This window comes from Triticum dicoccoides, chromosome 7B, assembly GCF_002162155.2.
Source record: "Triticum dicoccoides isolate Atlit2015 ecotype Zavitan chromosome 7B, WEW_v2.0, whole genome shotgun sequence".
Taxonomy (NCBI): Eukaryota; Viridiplantae; Streptophyta; class Magnoliopsida; order Poales; family Poaceae; genus Triticum; species Triticum dicoccoides.
Window position 1 is genome coordinate 583,004,461 of NC_041393.1, and position 11,527 is coordinate 583,015,987.

Consider the following 11,527-nt stretch of genomic DNA (forward strand, 5'->3'; position numbering starts at 1 on the left):
ATGGAGGTTTCTCTAGTTTACCGTATGAAGGATGAACCATGGCACCTTCCAGGGTCAGCATTGAAGGCTGACGAGAGGACACCAGCCGATTCTTCTTGAGGTCGAAGGGGTTGCCTACAATGAGGCCTATCTGACTCATGACTTCTTTGTCGTTCCTAAAGTCTACAGTAACGAATTTGACTAGGTTGCTCTCGAGGAAGTTCTTAAAATCCAGGCATTCAACATCGGCTTGGCATATGTGGTAGACCAAGCATAAGTCATGCACGCAAACCTGGATCACGGCGGGCTTCTTCCTCTCTTCGTCCTTTAGATCCTTCTCTTGTCCCACGACTGTGGTGTACTCAACATCTAGCCCAGCGACACACTCATCATCTGAGTTTTCGAACATGCATCTGAAGCGAGAAAGGCATCCTTTCACCGTCGCAGAAGAACAGGTGTAGATGATGTCAAACTCATCGTCGGTGATGGTTCTAACCTTGTACTCACCGCTGATCATGGAGATTTGGGACGCCATGGATTTGGGAGGAGTGTTAGGATTAGTGGAACTGCCGTAATGTGAAAGGACGGGACGACTAGGAGCGAACCGCCATAGTATTAAAGGATGTGCGGGGACGAGTAGGAGCGAACTGCCAGCGTGCGAACGGCAGGGTAGTGGCTTTTCATTCTCCCATGATACGGGCTTCCGAGAGCCCTTGGATCTGAGATCGAACGGTTGCATGGCATGATTCTAGACCTATGGGTGAATATCCTATCCTGGAGGTTTATTCTGCAAATTTTCAGAAACTTAGCATGCGACTGTTTGATCTTAGATCCAAGGGCTGCCAGCAGCCCGTATCATGGTCACGCCTACCACGACCGTCGCGTCGCTCGTGAGGTCGCGCCCTTGGAGACTTAACACGGTGCGTTAGGCTATCTGATGTTGGCATGTCATACATAGTCATCACTTAGTCACTCATACTACAACAAGGTTAGCTATAACGTTGGCTATAAGTGTATTTTTACTTCTCTCTATCTCTTTCTTCGTACTCCCTTCGTCCCATAATATAAGAACGTTTTTGACACTTGTAGTGCCAAAAACGTTCTTATATTATGGGACACAGGGAGTAGTATTTATTGCATTTGCCAAGGAGTGACCTCTTCCAATGAAATGGTGTGCTTATTAGTTTTTTGTTGCTTAAGTAATGGGTAGTATCATAAGTTAGTATCATGCATAGGATACTAGTATATGATACTACCTCCCTAATGCATAGTATCATATACTAGTATCATAGGTGACTTTATTTATTGACATGCATGGTATTGCATTTATTATGATACGGTATCATGATATGATACTCAATCCTCTCTTTCTTCATTTAATATTATGCCACCTCATCTAAATTGCCTAGTTAGCATGCATGATACTAGCTATGATACTCCCATTACGACCAGCCAAGTTTGCTTTATTTAATTAGCTATAGACTCAAAATTGTCTCTTCACCTAGGTACACACGCTTAGCATCGTTTCTTCCTTGGGTCACCAAACTAGTCTCTCTCTTCTTGATTAACTTGCCACATCTAACTTTATGCCTATGTGCCAAGCTTACCACCTGTAGGAGCAAGTAAGGCTTCTTGTAATGGGAGTATCATAGGTAGTATCATGCATGCCAAGTATGCAATCTTGATGAGGTGACGTCGAATTAAATGAAGAAAAGAGAGAGTTGAATATCATAATATGATACTGTGTCATATTAAATGATGTGCTACTATGTGTCATGCATGACAATAAATAAACTATCCTATGATACCAACACATGATACTATGCATTACAGATGTAGTATCATATAAAATTATCATATGCATGATACTAGTATAGGATACTCTCCATTACGACCAACCTAACTACAATAGTGCGCTTTACATGGCATTTTTGCATATGTGGAGGAAAGAGAGGCAAGGAAAAAGTGGAGAAGTGGGCTCTCATGCAAGAGCCAGCCTCTACTACATGGTGGAGCATTGGGAGAGGCACCTGTATGGAGGTGGTCAGGAATCGGGAGACTCACGCCGGTCGTAGCTCCGCAGTTAATATGATAATGGCAAGTCAAATCACGTGGCCCCACCTATCCAGCAGTAACTCGCTGTCAAATCACACAGCCCTACGTTTGCAGTAGCCTACTCCCTCATCTTCTCGCGTCTCTGTCGAACCGACTAGGCGGAACTGCCCCACCTACTGCGCAGGAAAAGCCCCGCCCTCGACTTTTAAATAGTACAGTATACTAATTTTGTATCCATGGATTGCTCCCTCGAGCAAAGCCTCTAGAAAACGGTGATACACATGTATGGAGTATACAGCACGCCCGTCGCGTTCGCGTCGCACCCCAGACGGTTGGTCAGTCTCGCACGCTGCTCTCCGAATGGAACACACGTCATATTGCGTTTGCACACACATGTGGGACCGTAATTGAGAACCGACCATAGGCACACTCCCCGGCCCTACAAGTCGGGTGACTTAATAGAAGAGGGGGACGAGCGATAGTACTAGAGAAGTGTTGTACTACGTTGGTGCCTGGACGATCCCTGCAAGACACGGAAGATCAGTCCGTCTATGCATGTGACCAGACTCCAGCAGACACGCCTGGATTGGCTATCGTCTACATATCATGCAGGTTGTGTTGTACATGGCTGTAGTTGTGGTGAGAAATCTAAAAAAAGGTTTCTTGTCATCTCACAAAATTAGGTGTCATGTGCTTCGGATCACTGCGAGGGTTAAACAGCGACAACTGAGTTGGGCTAGTCATTGGGGGCACATGCACGAAGACTACTTGGCTGCCATCTAGGTCAAGCCGGCTATGTTAATTAGGACATCTATTGACGGACCCCTTTTCTACGAGTTTATCTTTAATTTGAGCTTTGTTCCTCGTCTAGTTTGTTCGTCGGGATTCATGTTGTCTCCTTTAGGCAGTGAGGTTATGATTTCTTGTCATGTGGCATTTTTTCGTGTTATATGTTATAATCCGGCGCTTTAGATCAAAATGACGACAACAGCGCCTCCGGGCCACGTGCATGAAGACTTCTCAACAGTCATTGACGAGGTCAAGCCGGCTCCGGTAGACAAAAGAAAACTAGTACTACTCCACTATATAGGCAGGAGCCTCCGCGGTTGCTTGCTAGTGTTGCTCTCTTCATACTGTCTCGTCCTCTCCAGATCTGAACACAACAGCGGTGGTCACACATTCTCTCTCTCTCTCTCTGCTCAACGCTGGTCACAGATCCAGCCAGATCCTCTCCGCCGGGGAAGGTGAGAAGTGCAACACTCACGGGGTCGTCCTCGGTGATGGCTCTTACCCACTGCTGGCGCGTCACGATCAGCCTGCCTTGCTGTTCTCTCCCAAGCACCGCTGGCGAGGGAGGGCCTCTGACCCCTTCTTCCTTGCTGTTGTAGTGTGGGCAGATCCGGCCTCCCGCCGCCCACGTAGCGACATCCCGGCGACCATCAGGTATCACTTCCTTCGAAACTGGCCTTTCTCTACTTCCCGAGCTCCTGACGTCGCTGCATTTGTATCTTTTACTATTTCTCAGGGCCCCTCGTAGATAGGACTGATCGGCTGTTCGAAAACCACCTAATTTTTTTATGTTTAAGAGGTAAAACTAGTTCATGCACTCGAATCTAGTACTACTTGGTTCAAACAAGGAAGAAAGGGGGTGGGGGTAGGGGAGGATTTGGTACCTGAATCTAGGACTTGGTCGAAAGAGGAAATAATGGGGGCCAAAAGTAGCAGAGACTGGCTATCCAACTGGTCTCTAGGTCTAATAGGGAAATGAAGGGAAACGCAGTACAAACTCAATATAAACCCGATCTATTGGTTGAAAAAGGAAAGAAAGTGGGGACTGGGGGACAAGTCAACAGAGTAAGTCCAGCATTATATTTGCTAGCCTCACACAGTATAAGGTGGCTATACCAAACAAAAATGGGACCAACCCAGATATCCCGTTTTGATGTTTGTTGACCCGAGCCACTCTTATGTAATGCCACTGGTAAAATGTAGCAGTCGCACTGTTAAAAGTAAGGACACGTTAAACCAATGTTGTTTTCAATGTAATGCCTCCAGTAATATGAATCAATGGCACTTTTTTACATGTCCTGCTAAATTTCCCATTAAGATAAGTTGGTTCTTTTCATTAGAAATGCAACTGTCCTGGTTCGCCTACTCTCCCGTGCCCAAAGTAATGTCGTATTTAACGGTTGTCATAGGTAACCCTAATGCCCACACTAATATCTAGCAATGCCACTGCTTTAGAAATTGCTTATGTCCTTGTAGGATTGCCATTCAGATAAGGAACATGCTTCTTTTCATTTGATGCATATTTCATCACTTGTTAGTTACCCTCCTTTCCACCTTTTTTGTGCAAACAGAGATATACATTTCACGCTCGATCTTAGTTGAACTGCACAAATGATATCCAAATTATAGTTGAGCATTCCAGGATCTTCACAACCAACCTTGATGTTGCTCAATTTTATTGTAACTAATGAAGAAGAAGCTATGTGGGTTTCGTTTTCTGATGGAAATGGAACCGGGGATGGAGCCCTTTTCTTAAAAAAATTTGAAGAAGAAGCTGCTAGCTCACGGACATTGATTCATTTTAGGTGAACTGCACCAAAAGGTCCCATGAATTGAATCATCCATGTTAGTGACTGGAAGAGCCAGCTTCAGCATCCCAGTCTAAGCACCCCCGGCCTCCATCCTTGCGATGCACGGTACACCTCGTTTTCCACCTGCTCGACCCTAGTGTCACTGATAAAATGAAGTAATAATACAGTTAAAATAGAGCGAGTGTCCTCTCTATCATTTCATTTCCAATGTAGATAAAGAAAGTGGTTCTCTTTGTTAATGTATGTTTCATCAACCAGTCCCATTGTTAATGTTTAAGCATTCCTGCAAACTAGGGTGCTTAATTTTAGTAGATATGTACAAAAATAGAGATTTGAATGTCTCAAGGCGCCTCCTTGTACTACCGCCGTACACTGATGTTCATCACTGGCAGAAGGTATATCTGGGAGACTTGGGACGATGTCCAGTATGAGGCGTACCGTATGAGGCGTCACAGGGCCCATCTCGCCATCGCAGCATGGCATACTATGATACTATCGCAATATTTTCTTCTATTTATTTTGTGTGTTTCATCAACTAGTGCCACTATAATGTAATCACGCTTTTTCATTATCTGTGCAACACAGGGTTATTCAGTTGCATTTTGGTGGAACTGCACAAATGCACGTATGGAACCGACATATGTGCAGAGTGCGAGGTGTGCCAAGTAAAAATTACCGACACCAACCATATTGCATGCACGCATTGGCATCCACCACCACCAGTGGGATGTGTGGCGCTCTCTGTGGACGGATCTTTCTCGACAGCAAATCCTCTAACCAAATACTAGTTGCTTATATTGGCAGTTTTCTAGGGAGTACTCTTTTCTGAAAGAAGCACCAATCTATTTTTCTTTATTTGTACACTGTGTCACAACTTTGACCCAAAGGTCCAGAGCTATTTTAGGGTGATTGGCGTAGTACTCGGAGATTGATTGTAGGCATGATTTTCATTAGCTGTCACACTGATTGTAAGCATGAGCAGGTGGAAGACTAGGTTAGTGTGAAGCTTAACTTAAAACCTACTGCCGCCATTGAAACGAGGCGAGCGTCGAGGGAACCATGGAGAATGGCGGGGAAGCGATGTTGCGCCATCCGGCGTCCTCTTGCGGTGGGAGAATGAATACTCCTGTGGCTCCGATTGGCTCTGCACCCTCACGAACGGCACACCATACTCGACCGATTCGTTATCCTCTGGGTTCTCGACTTTCGACCAGTACGCCCACCACCTCCGCCTGACTATCGCCTCGGGCGAATCTGTCTGATCCATCGCCCAGAGGAGATACTCGATGAACTCAGAGTACTGCGGCGTGACTGCCGCTGAGGAGTACATGTACATCGTCGCCCTCAACGCCGCCGTCTCGCTCTTTCGCATACATTGCCACATGGCCCGCACCATCCTCCAAATCTCCCACTCATTGTCAAACCAAGTAAGGATCTCCTTCAACCTGGCTAACTTTGCCTGGTTGCCGCCGGCGATCTGCCTGATTCGCTGCTGCATCCTCTCCATAGATGTCCTTCTGAGTGGTCCGGTGCTAGCTTTGGAAGACGTGAGGAGAGACGGTGGTCTTGTAATAGAGAAGAGGAAGAGGCGAGAAGGTGGTTTTGGAATGGAGATGATGGAGAGGAGAGGAGGTGGTTTTGCAATGGAGAAGAGGGAGAGGAGCATGCGGCAGCGATTTAGGATTGGACGAGAGGGCCGGCGCGCTGTTACTGGATCAAAGTCAAAATCAATTTACCATTCAATAAAGAAAGTGAGCCCACATTAACTAGTCTCCCTTTTATTCTGGGTCATAATTGACCATGATTTTTGCACATAAAATATATGTTATACGTTGCAAAAATAATATAATTTGAAAGTACATTCAGATACAAACCAAACGATACAATTTTTGGTGACATGCTCTCACATTTTGCTTGTCAAATACAGTATGTGGTCAAACATTGACCCAAAATACGCAAAACAACAAAAAAATACTTTCAAGACCAGCACCGCTCTTCCGATCTTCTCCTCTTAAACCACCGCCGCTCCTCTCCTGTTCCAATCTAAATCCAGCGCCGCTCCTCTCCTCTTCCATTTCAAAACCACCGCCCCTCCTCTCCCGTTCCAGTCCAAAACCAGCGCCGCTCCTGTCTCGTTCTAATCCAAAACAAGCGCTACTCCTCTCCTCTTCCATTCAAAAACCACCGCCAGCGAGTGAAGGTGCTGTGGAGAAGTAGATCGATGGAGGAGTACAACCGATACGTGAGGATCACAGACGGCGACCCTGTGAATCTAGCTAGGATGTTGGAGATACAGTCTTGGTTTGACAACAAGGACCAACTAGCGGCGACGGCGACATCCATGGCCAAATAGCTGCAACAAAGCGAAAAGGCAGCGATACTCCTGGAGGGAGTCGCGCGGGAGTACATAAAGCTGCTCCTCTGGGCCATGGAGCAAACAGATTCACCGAATCCGATCATGAGAGAGCGGTGGTGGGAGTATCGATCCCAGATGGAGCATCCACCAGAGTTTGAAGGATCGAGCATCTACAGGGTGTCGTTTGTGAGGGTGTCCTACCAGAGCGAGCCGATGGAGTCTTCATCGACCGAACCCAACTGCAAGAGGAGAAAAGCAGTTGGCCCGACAATGCTTCCCCGCCATCCTCTCCCTCGCCATTCACATCATCTCACGGGGCGGCTGTCTGCCACCGAGGAATAGGAGGGGACTGCCCCCCCAGCCCAATAGTCGGGCAGGTTGTGAATTGTCAGGAAGAGCTTAGGGTTGTCAGTATTTGCAGGTTGTGAATTGTGTTTTGTGTTGTGTATTTCGAGAATACTTTCAGATATGAATGTCTTTTTAATTTCAGATTTGCAGTATTGAGCATATGAAATATTTTATGAATTCTAGAGATCTATTTTTAGCACTTAAAAATGTAGTTTCATAGGAGTATAAAAGTGCAGACAATGTGATTCTCAGAGAAGAAAATGCAAGTTTCAGTTTCAGATAAGAAACTGCAAGTTCAGTTTCAGATAAGAAACTGCAATTTTCAGAGGCAGAGCATTTATATTAACATGACCTTTTCAAACAGGGTTAACATCATGGAAGTTTTATTAATAGTCGAAAATGGAACTACCAGCCAGTTAACATCATGCTGATCAACATTCATGCATAGCACATCTTCATATGATGCACAGTCAAAATGCCCACACAATATCGAGTGTGCGAAACACAGAGAAAACGAGAGACAAAGTTTTGGCAAGTGTTGGACGTGGTGTGCATAGATGACAATGGGGACCCACATGTCAATAAAGGCAGAGGCAAAAAATTTGGAGATATTTTCCCTGCACAGGTGGAATCGAACCCGGGTGGAACGGCTGTCGGGTAGTGTCACTTGGCCACTAGGCTAGTTCAGTAGTTTCGTTAATAATAAGGCACTTCCTCAGGTGGTCAGATCCCCTCCTGCGCCTTTGTGCGTTCGCCGTCACGCCGCTGTCTGCCGTTGTGAACATGCTGAACAAACGAGAGGAATCTGGAGAGGACTGTACGTGGAGAGGCAGACAGTCGGGACCCACCAGGTCTATGGCCATACGCAAGCAAGTGCCTCATCAAAAAAAATACTTCCTCCTAATGCTATATTGACATTGGGGCCCACGGGTTTGTCAACATAGTTACATTTTTTAGGTGCTTCAACGTAGTTACTATAGGAGATAAATTCAGAACGAAGCCGGGGAGCTGTCAGGTATCATTTATTATCACTGGGGCAGCAAGTATCAGCTGAGTTTTGGGCTGCCCCGTCTAGGCTTTTATTTTTAACATGCACAGCCCACGACCTCGGATGGAAGGTCCATAGGCATGTTTGTATTTTCTTGAGGACGGTCATGTATCGACCGGCCTATGGACCTCCCATCCGACGTTTTATTTTTCTTGAATACCGGCAACCCAATTTATGTATTTTTTTGAAGAAAATGCAAAGGTCTGTTCTATTTTTCTATATAAGAATAGGAACGCCAGGTCCAACTTATATTTCCCTTCTAACTATATTATATATATTTAAATTATTTTATATGTTATCATATATTATTTTTATTGTCATCATATATTTAACAGATACTTACATATGTAAGAAAAAATATCCCACATCTTATTAACTTATAAAAATAATTTCTTAACAATAAAATCCTGGATTGTTTTGGCATGAAAATCCTAGTGATTGTGTACAAAAGCTTGGTAAGATTTAAGGACGAATGTAATAATATCATTTATTATTTAAATATATTTATAACAAAATGCTCAACCCTTTCTTATTTTTTGATAACATTGCTGGTCCAACCCAACATTATAATTAGAATCAGCCCAGCAAAATCATGTATTTCGAGAAACTGCACATGTCCTGTAATTTTATAGGAAATAAAATAGATGGGCCGCATGGACGCTACATTATTTGTTCACCCAGCCCAGCTAATGGTTGTAATTAAAAAAATATATCAAATTGACTGTAAATTTTACCGCGCAAAAAAAAGACTGTAAATTCTGAAAAAATGGGTTGAATACGTGCCATTTTCTCGGAGGCTGAAATGTGGTCCAATAGGTTGAAGCCAACGCAAGACGTTGTCAATTTAGTCAACAAATGATTCTGACATGTTAGCCGTTGGATTTACATCCAACGACTGGCATCCATCTTCAATCTCTCGTCTTCTTGCTCCAGCACCGCCGGGACCACCTCCCCCCTCCTGCTGCTAGCAGCTCTGCTTAGCACGCTTCTCTATGAAGCACTACTCCACCGTTGGCCATGCCATCCCTCCACCCCTCCACACGTCCTGTTCTTCTCCACCGACTGCCGAACCACACCGCACTAGAACCAGTTAACCATCGTACACCTCTCCGTCTGCGACTCTACTTCCGCGTCTTTCCATCTTCGGCTCGCTGCTGTCCGGGGCCTCGCCATCGTCCATCACCTTGGATGCGCTCGGTGCGGCGTGGTCAATGTGGTCAACAAACGACACCATCGGAAGTAGACTGTACTTGGAGAGGCTAACAGCTGGGTCCACAGCCGCACACAAGAAAATGCCTACTTATTACACGCAAAATAATGATTCCTCCACCTGACATCTGGGACCCACCGGAAGGGCCTCTATATTTCGCGAAAAAAATGTGCCCCCCGCTGACAGGTCGGACCCACCAGCTATCTTCGCACGCAAGGAAGTGCCTACTTATTATGCACAAAAAATGAATACTCCCGCTGCCAGCTGGAACCCAGCATAGTGTGAGGCTGACTTGTGGGCCTACCATGTTGACGGGGACGGAGGGCTTTGTCAACTTAGTCAATATGAACAATTCTAGCTCCCGTTACCGTACGATGTTCATCCAACGGCCGTAGTGCTTCTTCAACCTCTGGTCTTCTTGCTCCAGCCGCCCAAACCAGCGCCGGTCGTGCCGCGTGCTCCTGCCTCCCGTGGCCGGCTGTGATGCCGTGCAGGCCTCACCGCCCCCTACTACTCCCACCGTTGGCCAGGCCATCCCTCTACTCACCCACACCCCCTGTTATTCTGCGGCGACGGCAGCCTCACACCGCAGCCGAACCAGTGAACCATCGTACTTCTCTTCGCATGGGCATCCACTACTGCGTCTTCCCCGGCTCCGCGTTGTCCCCTTCCTAGACCTCGTCGTCATCCACCGCCGTGGTGCTCTCGGTGCGGCATGGTCAATGTGGTCAACGACTGACTTCCATCGGAAGAGTACTATACGTGGAGAGGCTGACAGCTGGGTCCACGGCAGCCGCAAGTAAGTGACTCCTTATTACGCGCAAAATAATTATTCCTTCACCTGACAGCAGGGACCCACCGGACGGGCCATCATATTTCACGAAAAAAATCGTTTCCCCCCTGACTGCTGGGACCCACCAGCTACACCTTCGCACGCAAGGAAGTGCGTCTGGGCAAAAAAACGATTCGTCCCCCTGACTTCTGGGACCCACCAGCTACATCTCCGCACGCAAGGTCATTCTGGTCGAGACCCACCTGGTCGAAGCGTACTTAGCGTTGTCATTCTGGTCGAGAACATGTACGTATATACTTGTCGATGTAGAGGCGCGCACGTGTGGTAGTAGAGGCGCGCACGTAGCATGTACACATACGTACAACGACCATGGTGCAAGAAAAAAAATACGGCCACGTACGTACATACAGGCGGGGTGTCGAACGCCTACTCCCGCATACGTATGGCCAGGGCTCATGCACATGGCTGGGTCGGAATGGAGAAACTGCGTCGTCGGCGTGTTCATGGGGAGGCAACGGAATACGTCGTGTTCATCGGAAGGCAACCGAATGCGTCGTGTTCATCGGGAGGCAACAAAACGCGTGGGAGCCAACCGGCTTGGACGGAACAGGCGATGGAAACGAGGCCTGACGTACCGCACAATGGAGGAAACGGCCTTGTGTTCGACCGGCCACGTTCGAAACGGGATCCTGTTCATCGGTAGGGGTCTGGCGTACCGCAAAACGGAGGAAACGGACCTCCTACGGTCGAAACGGGGTCCTGTTGATCGGGAGGGGTGTGGCGTACTGCAAAATAAACGAAACGGACTTGTGTTGGAGCGCTACGGTCGAAACGGGGGTCCTGTTCATCGGGAGGGGTGTGGCGTACCGCAAAACGGGACTCCACTAGACACTGTTCATCTCCACCGTCGACCTCCTACAGCCTTCATGGGCTACTATTCATCCACCGTCGACCTCCTCCAACCTCCACGGGCTCCTGTTCATCCAGCCTCCACCGCGCGCTACTCCATCGGCTACTGTTCAACCACCCCTCTCCACGGGCTCCTGTTCAACCACCCCTCCACGGGCTACTGTTCATCCATCCCTCCACCATCTACTGTTTATCCAGCCCTCCACGGGGTCGTCCTGTTCATCCAGCC